The sequence below is a fragment of the Macaca nemestrina genome, chromosome 15 (assembly GCF_043159975.1).
Source record: "Macaca nemestrina isolate mMacNem1 chromosome 15, mMacNem.hap1, whole genome shotgun sequence".
In the NCBI taxonomy this organism is placed as follows: Eukaryota; Metazoa; Chordata; class Mammalia; order Primates; family Cercopithecidae; genus Macaca; species Macaca nemestrina.
The window spans coordinates 42,746,088-42,765,157 of record NC_092139.1 but is presented as its reverse complement, the minus strand read 5'-3'; the positions used below and the strand labels follow the sequence as shown (position 1 = coordinate 42,765,157).

The 19,070-nt window shown below is 36.8% G+C and overlaps 1 protein-coding gene across 11 annotated transcripts in view; it reads right to left on the bottom strand.

Annotated features, from left to right (window-relative positions):
* Positions 1-19,070, bottom strand: part of LOC105481530 (phospholipase C beta 4) — a 408,983-nt gene that overhangs the window by 375,714 nt on the left and 14,199 nt on the right. For all 11 annotated transcript variants that reach the window (XM_011741179.3, XM_071079654.1, XM_071079655.1 and 8 more), the window contains exon 2: positions 5,818-5,872. The gene's annotated coding sequence lies outside the window, so the exon portion shown is untranslated. The remainder of the gene's footprint in view (positions 1-5,817; positions 5,873-19,070) is intronic.

Below are 19,070 nucleotides of genomic sequence, written 5' to 3'. Positions count from 1 at the left end.
AATAATTTACATGTCAAACCAAAACCAAAATGTATATCTCGAATCACCATATTTGCTGCTTTTAAATGAGTATCAAATGCTTTCTCCTTCTGTCATAATCTAAGATGATTTTGTATAATTGTTTCCCTCTTTCCATCTTCATTGGATGCCTCTGTTGCCTATATAAAACTATTAAGCCTGGGAAATGTTTTCTAATAAGGCCATCAATGATTTTTTATACATTTATGAAGCAAAATTAGTCACTGAACTTGAATTCTCAGTTACCACAATCTTTGCAGTGATCCAAAAGGATTAAAAACTCAATCAAAATTGCTGATTTACAGCCAGGTGCAGTGGCTCATGCCTGTAATCCTAGCAATTGGGGAGGCTGAGGCGGGCAGATCACCTGAGGTCAGGAGTTCGAGACCAGCCTGGCAAACATGGTGAAACCCTGTCTCTACTGAAAATACAAAAATTAGCTGGGCATAGTGGCAGGCACCTATAATCCCAGCTACATGGGAGGCTGAGGCAGGAGAATCACTTGAACCTATGGAGCAGAGGTTGCAGTGAGCCAAGATCGTGCCACTTCACTCCAACCTGGGCGACAAAGCAAAACTCCATCTCAAAAAAAAAAAAAAAAAAATGCTGATTTACAAAACTGGCAAATTGTTTTTACAATGAGGCACGAAGCTCTCCTCTAACTCTTAGACCAATCTGTAAGCAAAACTAGGCAATATGTAGGAAATGTATATAGGCCATAATCACATTCATGTATAAGCCATGCTACTACTCAATGCAAGAAGATGATTCCACATAATGGGCAACTGAAAAATGAAAAAATGTCAGCTAATACCTGATAAAAAGAAATGATGAGATTTATGTGGCTGAATGAGGATATACAACGGTAATGTCAGCTTCTGCAATGAACAAATCTGATAATATATAAAGAGTTAACATAATAGAAGTTTATTTCTCTCTCTTGCTCACATAATTTATACTCTATCTTTCATTGTATAGAGTTTGTTACTGGGAAAGACTGCAAATATGACTATTAAAGATTTTCTGTTCAGGAACATATGGATTCCTGAACAGGAATAGTGAGGAGCCATCCATAATGCAATGATTTAGACTCAGGTTCACTTAGTCCCGTCTCTCACCATCCCCTCAGGCCTCCTAGTCATCTGCATCCAACCACAGGAAAGAGCACGATAGAGCCTGGGGTTCAAAGCCTTGTCCCAGATTTGCCCTACTGACTGTTCACATTGTGTTGGTAAGAACAAGTTGTATAGCTCACCTACACACAACTGGAGGCTGCTTCACCAGTCTCTCTGGTTAGGCGGCTGCTTCACACAATACTTCTTTTCTATTGAGGGCTGAGCATAAGTTATGATGGACAGCAGGCAACCTCTGTCCCTGGGGTGATGGTTCCACTGCCAGGCAAGCCTCTGACCAATTATCATGAAATATGAAGAAATGAGCCACCAGAAACTTCACTTCACAGGTGGGCAGCCTACCCACATAAAAATCACGCTTGGGATGAGGAATCCCTCAATGGGCGACACACCGTAGCATTCTACGGAGGAAGCTGTGGCACTGCTGAGATGATGCAGATGGTCACACAGCTGCTGTGTGCACGGAAGTGGGAATCAGTGCACAGGAGGAAGAGACAATATGCTTAAGAACTCAAAACATAACGTGCAACAATATGTGAGTCTATCTGTTCTGGAAAAGCAATAAAACAGGCATATCAGCCTAGCCAGTAGGAATCAGAAAAAGAGTGATTATTCACAGACAACAGTTTTGATTATATTATGCATATAAGAAACAGAATTATAAACACAATTCTCTATCAAAAACAAAAAAATTGAGTCGCTCAATTACTAAACCCATGTGGGACGTTTGATATTCTGATATATGTATTCTTCCATTAAAGTATATTCCTTTCCATTAAACAAGTCAGCATATCTTCCTTGTGTTACACCTAAGTGGTTTCTTTTGATTTTTTTTTTAATTTTCCTGTTATGAGGTTCGAGGTTACACTGAGCTACAGTCATGCCACTGCACTTCAGCCTGGGCAACAGAGCAAGACCCTGTCTCTAAAAAAGAATTAATAATAACAAATAAAATTAAATTATTCTGTTATTATTCCATGTAAGGAGGATGTCCATTAGAACAGAGGAGACTAGTCTGGCTCCTTACACTCATGGGAAGGCTGTTTCCATTAGTATTGCTTTTGTTCCCAGTAAATGACTCTGTTTCACCTACTGCACTGATGGTGCTGGTCACCACAGGTGGCTCTGGACCTGCCACCATGGTGCTGCGTGCACCAGCGATGGGCAGAATTCCAAACCACTGCCTCTCTAAGCCACCTCTCCAGAGCCCCAGTCCCAGATGTGACAAACCTGAAGTCCCACGAGTGTGCCTACTTGCTGGCAGACATCAAGAAAAACACAAAAGTGGGCATTTCTGCTTGGGAAGTTAAAAGAAACAGCACTTTTATCCACTCAGCTTCACACAATAAGGAATGCCCCCAAATTCAGGAAAAGGATTCAGATGTCAGGTAGCCCAAATGGGGATAAATGTCTACTGTACACACAATAAATGTTAACTCAAACTGACACATGGACCCCTGCTGCTTGTCAGGGGATATAGGCCATAACGAAAGGGAGGGGAGCTGGAAGATTATGGGGAAACAATTTTCTTTTCCACGCATTCACTAAGGACTACTGTCCATAAAAATCTCCCAGGATTTACAGGGCAAACCAGGGTTTGTCTTCTCCATTCAATGCCAGGACCCCAGGGCAAAGCCCCTAGGAATAGCTTTGTGGTGGTGGTACTACTAGTGGCATAGAGCAGTCCTAGTGATGACAATTGTCCCCAGCACTGTCCAAAAAAAAAAAAAAAAAAAACTTTCTGTGATGATGAGAATGTTCTATGTGCTGCCCTCTAGCCACATGTAGCTAATGAGCATGTAAATTGTGACTGGTGTAAATCATGAACTCAATTTTTAATTTTCTTAATTAAAATAACTAAATGTGGTTAAATTCAAATGACCACATGTAGCTACTAGCTTTCATACTGAAGAATACATCTAACCAGTCTAGCATACAACAAAAATGGACTGTTTAAACGTTTTTAGAAGAAAGTTCCTCCATTGCCCCAGTAACCTAATCTAATATCTAATAAAATAAACGTCTGAGTATTTCTTTCTTCTGACTGTTTAAAATCCTTCTGGCCCTGTCTTGCTCGAATCATGGATCCAATCTTAACATGATTCAGATACCTTCCCCAGGTTCTAGAGCAACAATTTTCAATTTCTTTGATTATGAGAACCCATGTTTAGTGTCAAAATGAATTGTTAGCCATTTATAAAAGTAGTATAAATGGTAGTAGTATAAAGTAGCTTTAATTTCTGTTGATTAAGAAAATACATTATAATAAAAAAGCTCCCCTTAATTCAGTAACATTTCATATTCATATACATTTCCTTATAGCAGGAGCAATAGAGTTTTAAAATAGTCATATATATATACACACACACACACACACACACACACACACATACATATATATATATATAATTCCAAGACATCCTTGGAATTAATTGCCACATACTCCAGGACTTCTACAATACTCAACAGCCTCCTGGGCTCTGTCACCCACACAGTTGAGAAGCCTTTTCAAGACTGGCTCCTAACTGTGTGGCTACCTTGCAAATATGTGAGTTTTTATTCCCAAGAGGGATTTTGGATTAATGTTGGATAAATGTGAAAAAGCCACTTTCCTAGTAGTTGAAAGTCAGATTTTTTCTATATATATCTGCTAGTGCAGATACATGATACAGATGATTTATGCTGCAGTTAAGTCCAATTATCATTCAAAGATGATCAAGGTTTAACAATTTGGATTTCCTAAAAGTGTATTTTCACAACTCAACATTTATATCACACTTATCAGCTCTTTTGCAGTCATCATTCTATCAAAAATTATCCTCGCTCTCTGTCTTTGATTAACTCATGTTTCTCTGTGTCATCTTTGAAGCCAATTTTTGAAGAAATAATCTGAGAAAAAAGAGCAAACATTTATTTAACTATTATACAGTCAATTCACTGCAATTAATCACATACAGCAGGTTTTTGAACTCTAATTTTGAAGCGAATTCTCAACAATCTCTCTGGTCTCTATAAGTTCACTCTGGTAGCACACTCTTATAGGGTTTATGTCCAAATGTCGAATGTACACGAGTGGTTCAATTTATCTTAAATGGGCCAAACATTACAACTCCGCTTCAACTCCTCTATTTTCAATTTGGAAATCAATGTATGTTTGTTCTCCACACTAGATTTCCAGTGATCTAATATGGACCATAATCTTCGCTTTTTGCTATCTAGAGGTGGGTGTTTTATAAGTAACATGTGAGCAACTGCTTGGTGAGCTCGGTCAGAGGAGAACCAAGCCATTCCCAGGGCAGAGATGGCCGGGAGCTAGCTGGATAGGTAATTAAAAGCTGGAGGTGAATGGTCACTCTTGTGAGGTTGCAGAAAAATGAGGAAAGACACCATCAGCATCACAAATTTGTTATTATAATGAAATCAGGACAAACTGTTTCTACAGACTAACTTCTCAGCCCAGAAATGATCTAAGAGCTGAAATCTTACAGTCTGAGAGCAAACTGGAGGATAACATGAAAGGATAATGGCACGAGGTCAGATTTGACCACTGTGACCTTAAAACACCCCCCAAATCTCTGAGGCAGTCCTGTGGCTTGGGGTGACAGCCCCATGGGACCCACCACTCATGCTTAGCGGTTTCCCAGTCTCCACAGGCATTCCCCTGAACGCATGGCTCTCATCAGAACCAAGTCCCCAACTACACCTTTCAGAACAGGAGAGCCAGTCTGTATTTCAGAATAAAGAGTATGAGACAAAAACCAAAAAAAAAAAAAGGCCAAGTACTGTGGCTCATGCCTGTAATCCCAGCACTTTGGGAGGCCAGGGTAGGCAAATCACTTGAGATCAGGAGTTCGAGATTAGCCTGGCCAACATGGCGAAATCCCATCTCTATTAGAAATACAAAAATTAGCTGGGCGTGGTGGCAGGCACCTATAGTCCCACCTACTCAGGAGGCTAAGGCAGGAGAATCCCTTGAACCCAAGAGGCAGAGGTTGCAGTGAGCCGAGATCACACCACTGCATTCCAGACTGGGTGACAAAGCGAGACTCTGCCTCAGAAAAGAAAAAAAAAGAAAGCCAAAGTGGCTCCTAGGCTAGTATGAGTTCACTCCATGAAATGTGGAAACCTCTTGCAGGCTCTGTATGGATTACAAAAAGATACCATATACCCAAGAATGCCCCCAACCTTATTACAGCTGACAAAGTATCAAGCAAATCACAATCCACACTCTGAAAAAGAAATCTCACACTACAAAATGAAAGATACCACATTTTTTACTGGCCACAGACCATTTTACACTTCCAAACTCTCTGGGTTTCCTAGAAAGATGTCACCCACTGAAAAAGACAGGAACACATTTCATCAAGAGGAGCTGAAATAAATTTATTGCAATAAAAAATGGATCTGCTGAGAAGCATTCACTTATTATACATCACATACATTGACTGCTGTAGACATCAACTATCGTCCCAAAATAGTCATTCTTTTAAAAGACTGGCAAACTTAAATATTGAATTTAGAAAGATGAATCTGAGGTTTTAATTCAATTCGCAATGGCACGTGTTAGTGGCATAAAAAAACTGCTTCTCAATTAAATCATCTGGGTTGTAATTTATTCAAGATAAAAATTTTTTTAAGTCACAAATTAAAAAGCACATACACCTACCTTTTTAAGGGAGATCACATTTCAGGATTCTGTATCAGAGAGAAACCTTCTTTTCCTGTGAAGAAAAAAATAGAAGAAAAATTATCTACTAGTAACAATAAATAGCAAATGTGAATTTTTAAAACCAGCCTATAATCTTATCATGTTGTGTTTCATTTGTAATATTAAACAAATGGAAATATTTAAATTAGACTTGAAATATTTCTTCATTTCTATCTACATAAAACATTTTACAGATTTTAATTCCAATGATTTGCTTTTTAAAGAACAAAATGGATAAAATAAAATGGAAAATGGACAAAAATAAATGAAAATTGCTCAAAACTAGAATTAAAGTACTTACTTCACATCTATCCCAATGACATATTTTCAAACATTCTGTTTAATTCTATAAAATAAATGTATAAACAAAGAAGGAAATACATAAAACTCCACTCTTGTTTCTGCTTTTCCAGTGGGAAAATGAGGTCAAAAGGTTGTGGTGGGCTGTGCAGGTAACACAAGGTAACAGAACTATAAGCTGCTACCTCTTTCTATTGATTTTTTATTGTCCAAGCCAATAAACTATATTTATGAGCTCGATTTTTCTTAGCTAAGACTTTTAGATTACAAAAAACTATATAAAAATGCAAATAAAAACAGGATACCTCTGATTTTATTTTACATGTATTACTTTCAATAAACAATTGACACAGAAACCTACTAGTCACTAATAAATACTAAATATGACTTTTCAAAATCACTTATTAACATAAATTATTTTCGCTTTACATATTCAAGCCAAAATAAGAAAGTAAATGGTTTTGTTTAATATAAGTCAATCATCCACTACTATAAATCGTTTCCAGTCAAATCTAATTAAAATGACCAATAGGATAAAGTTCACAAGAATGTAATTCTGACTCTGACCATGACGTACATTTGCTTCCATCTGTAATTTAACTTCCATTAAGGATAATGATATATAGATTCAGAAACAATGACCAGGATTCTGACCCAAAAGAGCTCCAAAGATTTGAAATTACTGCCAATGCATAAATTCAAGGAGACCACAGTCCAGAGGAGTCCCTCTCCCCAAATGAGAACTCCTCCATTAGCTTGTGTTTGCTTCACTTCAGAATAAAAGTCCTTTTTAAACTTTAAATAGGAAATTCTCACAACGTCCTATGGAAAGGATCGTGAACCGTGCAACCACCTCCATGTCTGCAAATAGCCAAGGTGAGTCCCATTCTTCGTGGCCAAGCTTAGCTAGCTGCAGAACCTCTTTCCTTCAAAGCAACGCCAATGCCCCAGGTGGACTCCCCAGTGTAAGCCAGCATCTGGGGCCTTTCCTCTCTTGCTCTTCACCACTTCATATGTCAGCCAGCATTACTTTGGTCCCCTTCACTGCCAATACAGTATAGTGACGGTAACAGCTGCCTTTTCTATTTTCTGAAACTACAGTTGCAGGTAAGCTCTGCTAACAAAAGAAAGCCAAGATAGCTAAGAAAGCCACGATGGATCAATGATCAATATGGACACATGGGTCACTGCACGTATGCTAAGGCAAATCATAATCTATGACCTAGTAACAACTGGGGTGGGGCCACTTACAGATCTTCAGTTCATAACTGACCAACCAGAAATAATATATCTATTTTTGCTTCAAATATGGATTTGTTTCAAAACAATCCAGTTGGGGTCACTGATGGGGAGGAATAATGGATGAAACGAAACTGGCTATGAGTTTGTTATAGTGTAATGATGGATATATGAAGGTTCACTTTGATATTCACTGTACTTTTATGTATATTCAAAGTGTTCCATAATAAAAAGTTTTTAAAATGTTCATTCGATGGAAATTATTTATGAAAATACAGAGAGAAATGCACAGATCATAAATATCACAACCTTTCTGTTTTTCAAATACTCTCTTACGCACACACAAAAAAGAAATATTTTAGGCAAAAATTTTAAAAATCAAATATCACACTAGGAAAAATGAAAAGCTTACGGGTATGGTTTAAAAAAATAATAAAAATGGCTTTGAATATTTATTTCAATATTCCAAAGCCAAATAACACATATATATTTAGCTGCAATAAATCTTCTGTTTTTTTTCTTTATTTTAGGTATCCTGCTTTGAATTAAGTAACATCAACATAGGAACACTGGTTATCTCATGCTTGTCAGAAATTGTAGGTAGTTAAATACACCTTTGATTAAGGTAATCAGAGAAATGAATAACATATCATTAGTATCAATGTGATGTTTCATCAACAAAAGTCTTCCTAATTCCAAGATCCAAGAGGGAACAATTTTTTTAAAAATCCTTTATTTGTGGCAAAGATTTGGGGCCACACATATAAGTTATCAGATTTGCTACCTGCTTATCCTAGCTGAGTGATCTGTCACTGCGAAACAGCCAAAAGATGGGCACTTTATGGATTATACCACTCAATTTGACTAAAATTTGAAAGAGCCAAAAAGGGGCCATATGACGCTAAAGCTGAGCTTTCACAACAAGCAGGGAAAGTCACACACAAGTAAAATCATCCTCACAGCCTAGGAATTTGACTTCCTGACCCCGCTAGACACCACTACCGGAAACCTGACCCTAGACATAAAATAAAAAGCAGGATTTATGTCATGGTTTGGGGGAAGACCATGTGTAAAGCTGTGCCAAGCCCACATCAAAGATAAACCAGGTGCAAGAAGAACCTCACATTCTCTCTGAACAGAAAACACACCGAGACCCAACACTGAATCCTAACGTGAGATGTGATGATTAAAAACAAGAAAATAAAAAACATAGTTCATGGTCTTCTATTTTCTTTTGCAAGCTTTCCTGGCCTAAAACAATCTGTTTCCTTTCCAATAAAGAAACAATGCCAAACTCTGAAAGGGAAATTTGTCTGACTTAATGGATAAGCATATAAAAGCTGGAAAAGGGAGTATTATGGGAAAACCAGAACAACTCAGCCTCAGGAGGCAGGCTTCCAAATTTATCGGTAAAAGGACTGAGGGTCAGAGGAGGGAGGGTAGGGGTAATAATTATGAACGAGTTACATGACGGAGGTCAGCTAAACAAAATTCAGTTGTTTTCAATTTGAAAATCACAGTTCTAGCCATTTACTACATGAGCTAAGAGAAACATCCATGAGCTCACATCCATACTTAGATATTTTACATTCATGCAGCCACAATATGAGGACTAGTTTTATTAAATTTGCAATGGTATATCCTAAGGCCTTATGTATTTAATAAATACGTGTCAAATAAGTGAATGAATGAAGTAGCGTCTAATACTTACCAAATCATAAAATCTAAAACTAAGCTAGTAGATGTGACAAAAACAAAATTCCCAGGTACGGTGGCTCTAGCTATTTGTTTAGCCAACATTTATAGCGTTAGGAGTCAATATACTACACTAAAATGATTTGCTTTCCCAGATACTAAGGCAGCTAGGGATAGCCACATGACACAGTTTTGACCAATGAGATACAGGAGAGAGAGCTCTGAGAAAGTTCATTCTCATGATGTAAACAAGTCCCAATCCCTCATTCCTGAAAATAGCTCCTGGGTGGTGCAGAGCCATCTCACACCTATGAAGACAAATGCTAAATGATAAGGAGTGGAGAGAAAGAAGGAACCTCATTTCCTGATGGCACTGCTGAGATGCCACATCTGCCCCAAATGCTTAGATTCCTAAGCCTGCATTTCTCTTAAACTTCCATGAGTTTAGGCTGCTGTTTTCTATCACTCGCAGCCAAAAATATTCTAATATACACCAGCAATAACTTATTTTCCCCCTTCTGTATCCTCAGAAGCTGCTCCTATTTTAACTAACCGCGATGCACCCTATAACTATTCAGTAACATACATCACCATTGCAGTGGAAACCTCATCAACAGTTTCCACTTGTCAACACTGAGGATGTCTCACCCAAACAGGCTCACCAGCAGGCTTCAGGGAGAATCAAAAAAACATCAGAAACAACAAGGCACATCACTCTACCAAGCCACACTGTGCTTTTCTAAGGACGATTACATTCTGATATTAACAATGCAAAAAAGAATGATAACAATGCAAAAGAGAATGGTGACAAAAAAGACAGCAATGCTATTCCAACGACCAAAGACATGAAGAATCTTCTAAGTTAAGGCAGTCTTAACCTGTCTCACAAAGAAAAGTAAATATTTAGGGGCATGGCTAGATTAAACACCAGAAATGGAACATCACTAAAAAACAGAAAACAAGAACATGAACATACCTCTTGAGGGCTGAAGAGCTGACCTGATTCAAATGCTGCTACTCTGCTTTATAGGGCCTCAGAAATGCACCTTCTGTGGAACTTAAAATTCTACAGTAACTTCTGTTATCTGTGGATCTCTCTTGATAAACATAAACTCCTAGACCTCAGGAAGCAAGCCTGTAACAAGTATTGACAAATGCTGAATGAATGAAGAAGCAAAACTATATAGAGATTACTTTTCCGAGAGACTTTATGAAAAGCATGCAGTCCTCAAAAAGAAAAAAAAATCTAGAAATATAATAATGAGTCGAATTGTGTATTTAATGGTCAAATGTCTGTAGAAAGAAAAGAACAGAACTACAACTAAGAGGTAGCTATTATTGTATAAACCAGGTGAGGTGTTAGGCACTTTGCATCTGGTATTTCATGCAGTCTTCACCGCTCCCCAGTTAGGCACGAGTCTCTCCTCTTTCACATGAGGACAAGTTCAGAGGGAGCTTTGGAGCTCACCTGAGGTCACATTTCTAGCAAAAGACAGACTGGATATTCAAACCTAGGAAGGTCAGAACCTAGGAAGGTCAGCTCTCACGTTTCTGCTATACAATGCTGCTTCTCACTTTTGTCCTTATGAAAATATTATTTATAAACTGCATACCTACATTAGCTGAGGGAACATTCAAAGGGACCTTCAGTCTGTGGCCAAAAACTAAGCAAGGTGAGGCTCCATCGTAACCTCAAGCACAATTACTATGTGCCCATATCATAAACCAGATGTGGTTCCACATAACCCAGAGAGTGACTTTCTCTAGCTCATTTTACAGCTGTAAAGACTTACAAAGGCTCTACATACCTATGGCATGTGTTATTTTAAAAGCTACCGTGTACTTGCATGACCTAGAAATGATAAAAAGAAACCTATGAGTCAACAGCATTAGTTTCTCTCAGAAATCAGCCCTCTCCCATGTATGGTACAAACATCCCAGCTCTCCTGTCACAGTTACAGAACATGTGGCACCAAGACCCTGGGGACCCTGGTCTCTGGGGAGGCTTACAAATAAAACCCACTGTGTCTATGAATACAACATATCGAATTGATTGAAGCAGTTTAAAATAATGAATTCGTCTGAACCAAAAAGAGAAACAACTCTACCGTTGAAAGAAAAAAAAATCGAATGTATATTGCAATAGGCTCCTAACACTTTGCATTGAATAAATACTACCTCTTTGAAGTTGATGAAAATCCCTGTGAAAATATTTATCCAGTAAACATCTCAGTGAAATAAACTGTGATGACTCCAAAGAAGCCGAATATAACAACTTTATAAATTCTCATGGAGAAGAAATAGAATCACCACCCCCGAAACATTTGGTAATTATTTATACACAATATGCACAGTCTGTGATGAACGTGCAGAGATGCAAAAGTTACTGCAGTGTATTAGCTGAAACATGAGCTTCTTTACTCTGCCATTTCAGGTCAACTTTTCCAGCGATTTTTTAGTAACACAGAGTATTCTGCAAGTCCTCACTTCTACCACGGAAGCTATCTAATACCCATTTGAAGAAAAAAAAAAAAAAAACACTAAAAATGTGTTAGAAGCCAAACTTATTTTGGGATAGTTATCGGGTGACAAAGCATGCTTCCATTTTTTTTCTCCCCCTTTCTATTAGTTAATTATCTATTATTTTAAGATTTGCCATACACATATATTTGAAAAAAATATGATTTAGTAAAAGGATGTTGAGTCTTTTCCCAAATAATGGCTCGATTCTCTTTGGAAAGATAAACAAATCCTCCTTTTTGTTTCAGTAATCTATCATTTCAATACTTTTCCATGACACAGACACAGGCACACACACACACACACACACACACACAAATAGTATTCTCAATTAAATAACACTATAACACACAGTTTTTCTCCTATACAGCTATTTTTCAAAGTGTTCAATGTTCACCAAAGGCCAATGATTTCAAAAAACAGGTTTCATAACAAAAGAAATGGGAAGAAGATACTTTCACAAAGACACTATCAGACCATAGTCCAAAAAGAACTCTGCATACAACTTCTTTGAAAATCTCTGCTCCAAAACTTCAAGCTTTCTAGTAAATTAGGACTCCTTTATGAATGCTTACCTTGCTTAAAGTATACCTTGAAAAGGAGGAAAAAAGCATCTCCCTTGCATTTAACCCCACCATCATACTGACACTGCCCATTTAGAAAATGAAATATTGAGGTCCACATTAATTGCTATAAGCAATTCCAGGGTTAGAACTAAAAACAGGATTAAGTGTGAAAATACTTCCTTATTCACCAGTTAATTTCTTTCTCCACATCTTAAAGTAATTCCTAACAACTGACAAAGGCTCCAAATATTATATAAATATCTGGTCTACAAATAAAGTTTTAGGAGTTATATTAAGCAGATGTCTGATGATATTGGACACAATCTTAGAACTACTTCCTACATACAAAGTCTAGCCATGAAAGAAATTATTGGTTTTAAACAGAAAATTAAATGAGCTAATTAAATATAGATCAAAGGAAGTTCTACCATGAAAAGACTAATTTTTGTCACTCATGGAAAAAAATGTATCAATAAACAAAAAGCAATCTGGTGTTTCTTGTTCTGGCCTATCTTGGTTACCACCTATTATAATGAGATTAAAGGTAGTTTTGCCTTCTTCCCTTCTTCCTTGTGCTTTTAAGTTATTTTCCAATATTTTTTAATTAATCACATATTACTTTTATAAGTAACAAAGTTATTTTTAAAAATCTTAGACACTACTGAGATATAATCTCCTTTAAATTAGGGTAAAGCACACGTTAATATGTTTTTAAATATATTGATAATTAGTCAAAATTAAATTTATAACTTTAAAATAACTTCTTATCATACTGTCACCTATAAATTCTGGTACAAAACCACATTAAATCTTTTAAGGTTATTTTGTACTATGAAATAAGCTAACTAATGAACTGATACATACATTTCATATTCATCTATTTCTGCTCCAAAAATTAGGGAAAATTACCTGTTTCTTGTTCCAAACCATTCTCCTTTATCTGTGCTATTTATTATTTGCCAACTCTTCAAGTATATTTTTATATTTTATATGTTATATGACATCATTATGTCATTTCTTTCTCTGACAGTTATATTAGTACTATAAAATACATATTTATACGTCTGTGTATATATGCAGAAGTATATATACATTCCTCAATAAAAGTACACATATATTTACATATATATACACATTTATGAATATACCTATATGATCTATACTGTTTAGAGATTTCCAGTAGAAGTGCCTGTCAATCCAGTTTCAGGTTTTATATACCTAGGCCAACCTGACCAACTAGTTTGACAAAGTTAACAGTAGTTTTGAATTCTATTTTTTTCCACTTAAGTGACCCATTGTTTAACCAAATCAGTAAAGAATGTTGCAGATTAGTAACCTCATTCCTCTTATTATACTGGTCACCCTTACCTTCCCCAGAGACCAATATCCTGCAATCACCATGACTTGATTCATTAAGCATTTATTTGGTACTTAGTATTTCTCATTACATGAAGGGAGAAGCTTACAGAGTGTGGCAGTTCACGAATTATAAATGTAGCTGAAGGTTTAACACTTATCTGTGCATCCTGCTATTAAGCCAGTAATCTCCAAATTCTTCTAATGATGAGAATGGGAATTAATGTTTCAATTTTCTGCTAACGTTTCAGTGCCAAAGGTGATATGATGAGGTCCTTGTATATGTCCATAGGACTTGCTACACATGGCCAAGCCAGTCCAAAGGTCACCTCCAGAGTCTATGTATGAGAAAAATTGCACTGCAGCAATCTCTTCAAAGAAAATTCAACAGTTCCCTTTCCTTCTCTCTCTAACACCTCGTAAGAAAGGCAAAAAAAGAAAAAAAGAAAAAGAAAAGAAAAGAAAAGCCATAATAAATTGAGTCTATCTGCAATGACAGAGGCTGATATTCTATTCCCTGCCTGGATGCCTGCTTCAGTGCAGAAACCATAGCATATGTATCAGGTTGGCTGGCTGATGCCACCTGCAAGGCAACAGAGTCCCAGTAGAAGTAGAAGCAGGCTGTGTCCTCAGGGTCTGATGGTGTTAAGATGAGAGTTTTTCTGTGGACCATGTGAATACTATGGAAGGTTGTCAAGTTTGAATGATCCTGAAAAGCCTCCATCTGAGTGGATTGCCTGGACAAGGACACAGAGACACTCCAGTGATCTTCCACTGGAATATGAGGAGCTGATATTGCAGTGCTCAAAGCAAATTAATGGCATGATGCCAATGGACCTGCAAGGGCTCTCCAGAAAAATCCATCAGGGTGTGTATGAGAAAGAACTGTCCTTGAAAACAAACAGCACCTGCTAAGTGCAATAGCCTTGGCCCCTTTTATGTCCCCTGTGCCAACTCTGGAGGAGCCAGACATTGGTAGGAGATGAAGAGAGGAGAGTTAAACTAGGAATTCCTTTTCTTCCATACTGATAATCACTAAGCCTGGGCTCAAGCCTAAGAATGGGAAAAGGGGAGAAGCTATAAACTGGATGGAAAAATGGAAGTTTTGATTTACATTGTACTACATTTTTCTAATATTTGAAAATTAGGTTGTTCCAATACAGTAAAATGACTGAAAAGCTATAGGATCTGCCAAAAAATATCATCCAAAGTACAGGAGAGGAGAGAATAAAGCTATTTTCTGTTTATGTCTTACTAAGTGTGGCCCATTCAACAAACCAATTATACTAAGTATACAACCTATGTATAGTATAAAATAAGTCTTGTGACTTTTTTTCCATAAAGTTAAGTCTGAAAGAAAACTGAGAAGATATAGAAAAATCAAAGTGCAAATGTAATATGTTTCATAAAATGTTAACCACATAATATAATTATATCAACAACTTTAAATGTAAATGGACTAAACATTCCATCTATATGGCAAAGATTATCAGAATGGATTTTTTTAAAAGCAAGAATCAACTATATGCTCTCCACAAAGAGACACATTTTAAATGGAAACACACAAATAGATTGGAAGGATGAAAAAAATTATATCATGCAAACAGTAAGCAAAATAAAGTTGAACTGGCTATATTAATAAGACAAAATAGACTTCAACACAGAGGATTACTAGAGACAAAGAGAAACACTTCATGATGATAAAGGGGTAAATATAAAAGAAAGAGTTCTACAAGCCTAAGCCCTTCATTTAAGAGAGCTAAGTACACTGAAACTGGTGATGTGAAATGACTTGCTGAAGAACACATAATCAGCTAGGGCAATGGCCAGCTATAAGTCACTTCTCCCAATTCCCTTTTCAGAACCTTTTTCCTATGATCGGTGCTCCTAATCTGAGTTCATTCAACATGAAAGCAACCAACCTATCTGATCAAAACTATCAACTTGGTAACTAGGCAAAGACTGCCTTGGAAGGAGGGGAAGACCACATTGAAGGGGTAGAAGAGGGTAGAATCCTGAGCAGGGTCTGACTCCAGACTGAGGCGCTGCAACTTGCTAGTTATGTGGACCTGAACAAATTACTTAAATGGGCCTCAGTCTCTTTTATCTGTAGCATGAGGATATTGCCACCTATCTCACAGGATAGATACAAAAAACGATGAGGAGGAGGAGGAGGTCAATGACTTGACCAAGGTCACTCGGCTTCTCAGTAGCAAAGCCAGGACCCCACAATGCACATCATACACATTCACAACCATTTTGCTAAACTTCCTCCCAAAGGAGAGTCCCTAGTGGAGTTCCTGACCTTCACAAGACACTTCAAAAAATGTTCATTTCCTTCCTAATAAACCGATGCTGTACTTGCGAGTAACTTTATAAAGGTATTTCCACACGGGATCCTCACACAGAAACATATATCCTTTTTCATCTACATACACGAGTTTGAGATGATCACTTTTTCTCATCATGATGGCTTTGTCTCACTCTTCATAAGATCTTAAGGTCAAAGTGAGTGAGGTAGGCAGGGTAAAAATTCAGTGATAATTTAATTTATATCATCTCTTATAATCCAAATTGAGCCACATAATTAACACATTTGAAATCATCCCTCAAAAAAAGAATTTAAACATATCATTCTGCTCAAAGGAAGAAACAGCCATTCCACTGTTTTGTGGTTATAATAACTAAAGAGGCATCACATTCTCAGGACTGTAAACTCAACTCTCAGTTTGGTGAAGGATTCTTCAGAAAATGAACTAATACCCATAGGTAAGTCTGTGCTGTTAAGACCAATCCCCGTATAATATGTTCAAGTATCTTGGCAATTTTGTGGATTATTTGTATTATGTAATTGAGGATGTTATACAAATAGGCGTGATTTACAATCATGCTGGTCTTTCCCTTTTCAGAGTCTAGTCAACTATCTTAAATGTCAAGGTTACAGTCAAGGTCAATATATTTCACCCCAGGAAAGTAGGTGTCAGCAAGGCAGATAATGCCCACTTATGCTGCCTTATATAAGGCAAAATTTAAGAGTAAGACAAAACTTGATAATTAATGTTAAAAAATGCATTGCTTAGATACTAATTTTAGAAACAGCAGAATGCATACAAATCCAAAATAAGATATACAAAACCACGAAATAAGGAAGGAAAGTAAAATAACAGTTTGTGGCCCATGTTCTCGTCTTACATATTAGTTTTAGGACACATTTAAAAGCCTACTATGTGCTAGCTACTGTACAAATCTGATTTAAAATTTGAGAATGAATAATGCTGCTTGAAAGAGCTAAATAGCTCATAACTAATGTATTCAGATAAACTCAAATGACCAAACCAGCTCATGTGACTCACTGAAAGTTCACGCACATACATAAAGAAGAACGTTTATTATGTGACCCCATTCTATGCTGTAGCTATGCTAGGTTCTGAATAATATTTTAAACACAATATATCACACTTAGTCAGATGTATGCATTACTTAACTAATAAAATAGCACTATACTGTTTAAAAAGCTCACTCAAGTAATACTATTGTGAAGAAGAAAATTTAAAATATTCTTTTTTTATGTAAAGCAAATCAATGTCATGCTTTATAGTCAAGATGTCTTTATAGCCAATCTTTATATTAAAGAATGTACCGAATATAAATCATTCAGCAGTTATGTTCGCTGTTTTATAACTTCAATTCTACAAATATTTTATTTCTCCATTAGTGAAAAATTTAGATTGAAATTAATAAATAAATTAACTCATTCATAACACCTCCATTGTGCTGTTGGGTTTTTTCCTGACAGGCACCAAATTAAGCAAAACACTACAATGTACTTAATGAAAGTCTTATGATAATTTATCCTCCACACAAAAAAAAAATTACAAAGAGAAAGCACCAACTAACTAAAGAGAAATTAAAATATTTCCTAGACTACTGTTAATATGTTAGGAAAACAAAGCCAAAACCACTTTTATTTTGTTTTAGAAAATTACCCCAGGACTTACATTGATAGCAGAAAAATTCAACAAATACACATTACTTATCAAATTATAAATTAGGCAATGATTCAAGTTCCTAATTATGGAAAAAGATTTGAGCTCATTTAACATGACATGTTTTAATTATAAGACTCTTTAAAGAAGTATGTGAAATTCACATAGAAAAAAAGGAATAAAGAAACAGGCTAAAGAAAGACATGATTTATCTCATCTCTGCCTGTAAACAAATTAACTCTTATGAAAGCTCAGTGAAAGCAAATATCCTATAAACTAAACCAACTCAAGACAAAAATCACCTTTTGAAATTAGGAACGTGCGTTCAAATGCCAAAATTATTATTCTGATATATTGGTCCATAATACTTTGTTTTTATATCCCAAGGTCTGCTTTCATCTGCCTGTAAAAGAAACCCTCCACTGTATTAGGTTTCTAGGACTGCCATAACAAAATACCATAGACCGGCTAGCTTAAACAACAGAAATTTATTTTGTCACAGTTCTAGAAGTTCAAGATCAAGGTGCCAGTGCCAGCAAGCATGGTTTCTCCTGAGGCCTCTCTCTTTGGCTTGACAACTGCTACCTTCTCCCGTGTCCCATGTCCTCATATGGCCTTTCCTCTGTGCCTGTACGGTCACAGATTCAGGTCAGGTCAACCTTATTTTGAAACCTGTCTATACATCTGATCAACCATGTGACCCTGAGTAAGTGCCGTGATCACTCAGTTTTCTTAGTATCGAATGGTGGTAATTATACCTAATCTGCAGAATTGCTGAGACAATGAAATGGGATTGCATTCTGAAGGCTCAGGGCACACTGTTTAAGCCTAATAAATGCTGGGTTAGGGGCCCGGTCTTAAAGAACCCTGGTAAGTTTCAACATTTTAAAATACTGCAAAGCCATCCAGTAAAGACTCAAAAATATCATAGAACTGGCTCAATTTCTTATGTATCCCATTCCACAGTGTGGCTCAAGCACCTGCAGTGCGTGTGTGTGTGTGTGTGTGTGTGTGTGTATGAGTGTGTGTGTGTGTGTTTGTAGAGAAAGAGACTTCCTCTCTGAGGGTCTCATACCCTGTATCTCATATCCTGTGTGAGGAAAAGAAGCAGTTACTGGTAAGCACTTATGTTCCCCACACCATAACCCTTCTGCAATAAGAAGGTTGCTGTCACCTCTAGAAGGAAATGGATAGGAATTGCTCTTGCGATATTCTAGACCAAAAACCCTGTTGACAAATGAGGCATACCTTCCATGTAATTATTGCCTTAATCTTTCCAACAAAGCTGGAAGCACTTTGGTTCAATATAATGTAGAACATTTCCAGAATGTTTTCAGAAGGCATCTGCTGCTCTTAATTAACGAGTGGATTCCTCCTGATCATCAATCTTTATGGAAAACCTGTGGGTCTGCCATATTTATAATACTGTAGCTGAGAAAATAAAAATTGGCACACAACAAAATGGTTTGGGAGAGCCTGATTCTAGCAGAGTCACTGCCAGGACATGTATTAATACCCAAATCATCTGCACTTTTAAATTTCCTCATTT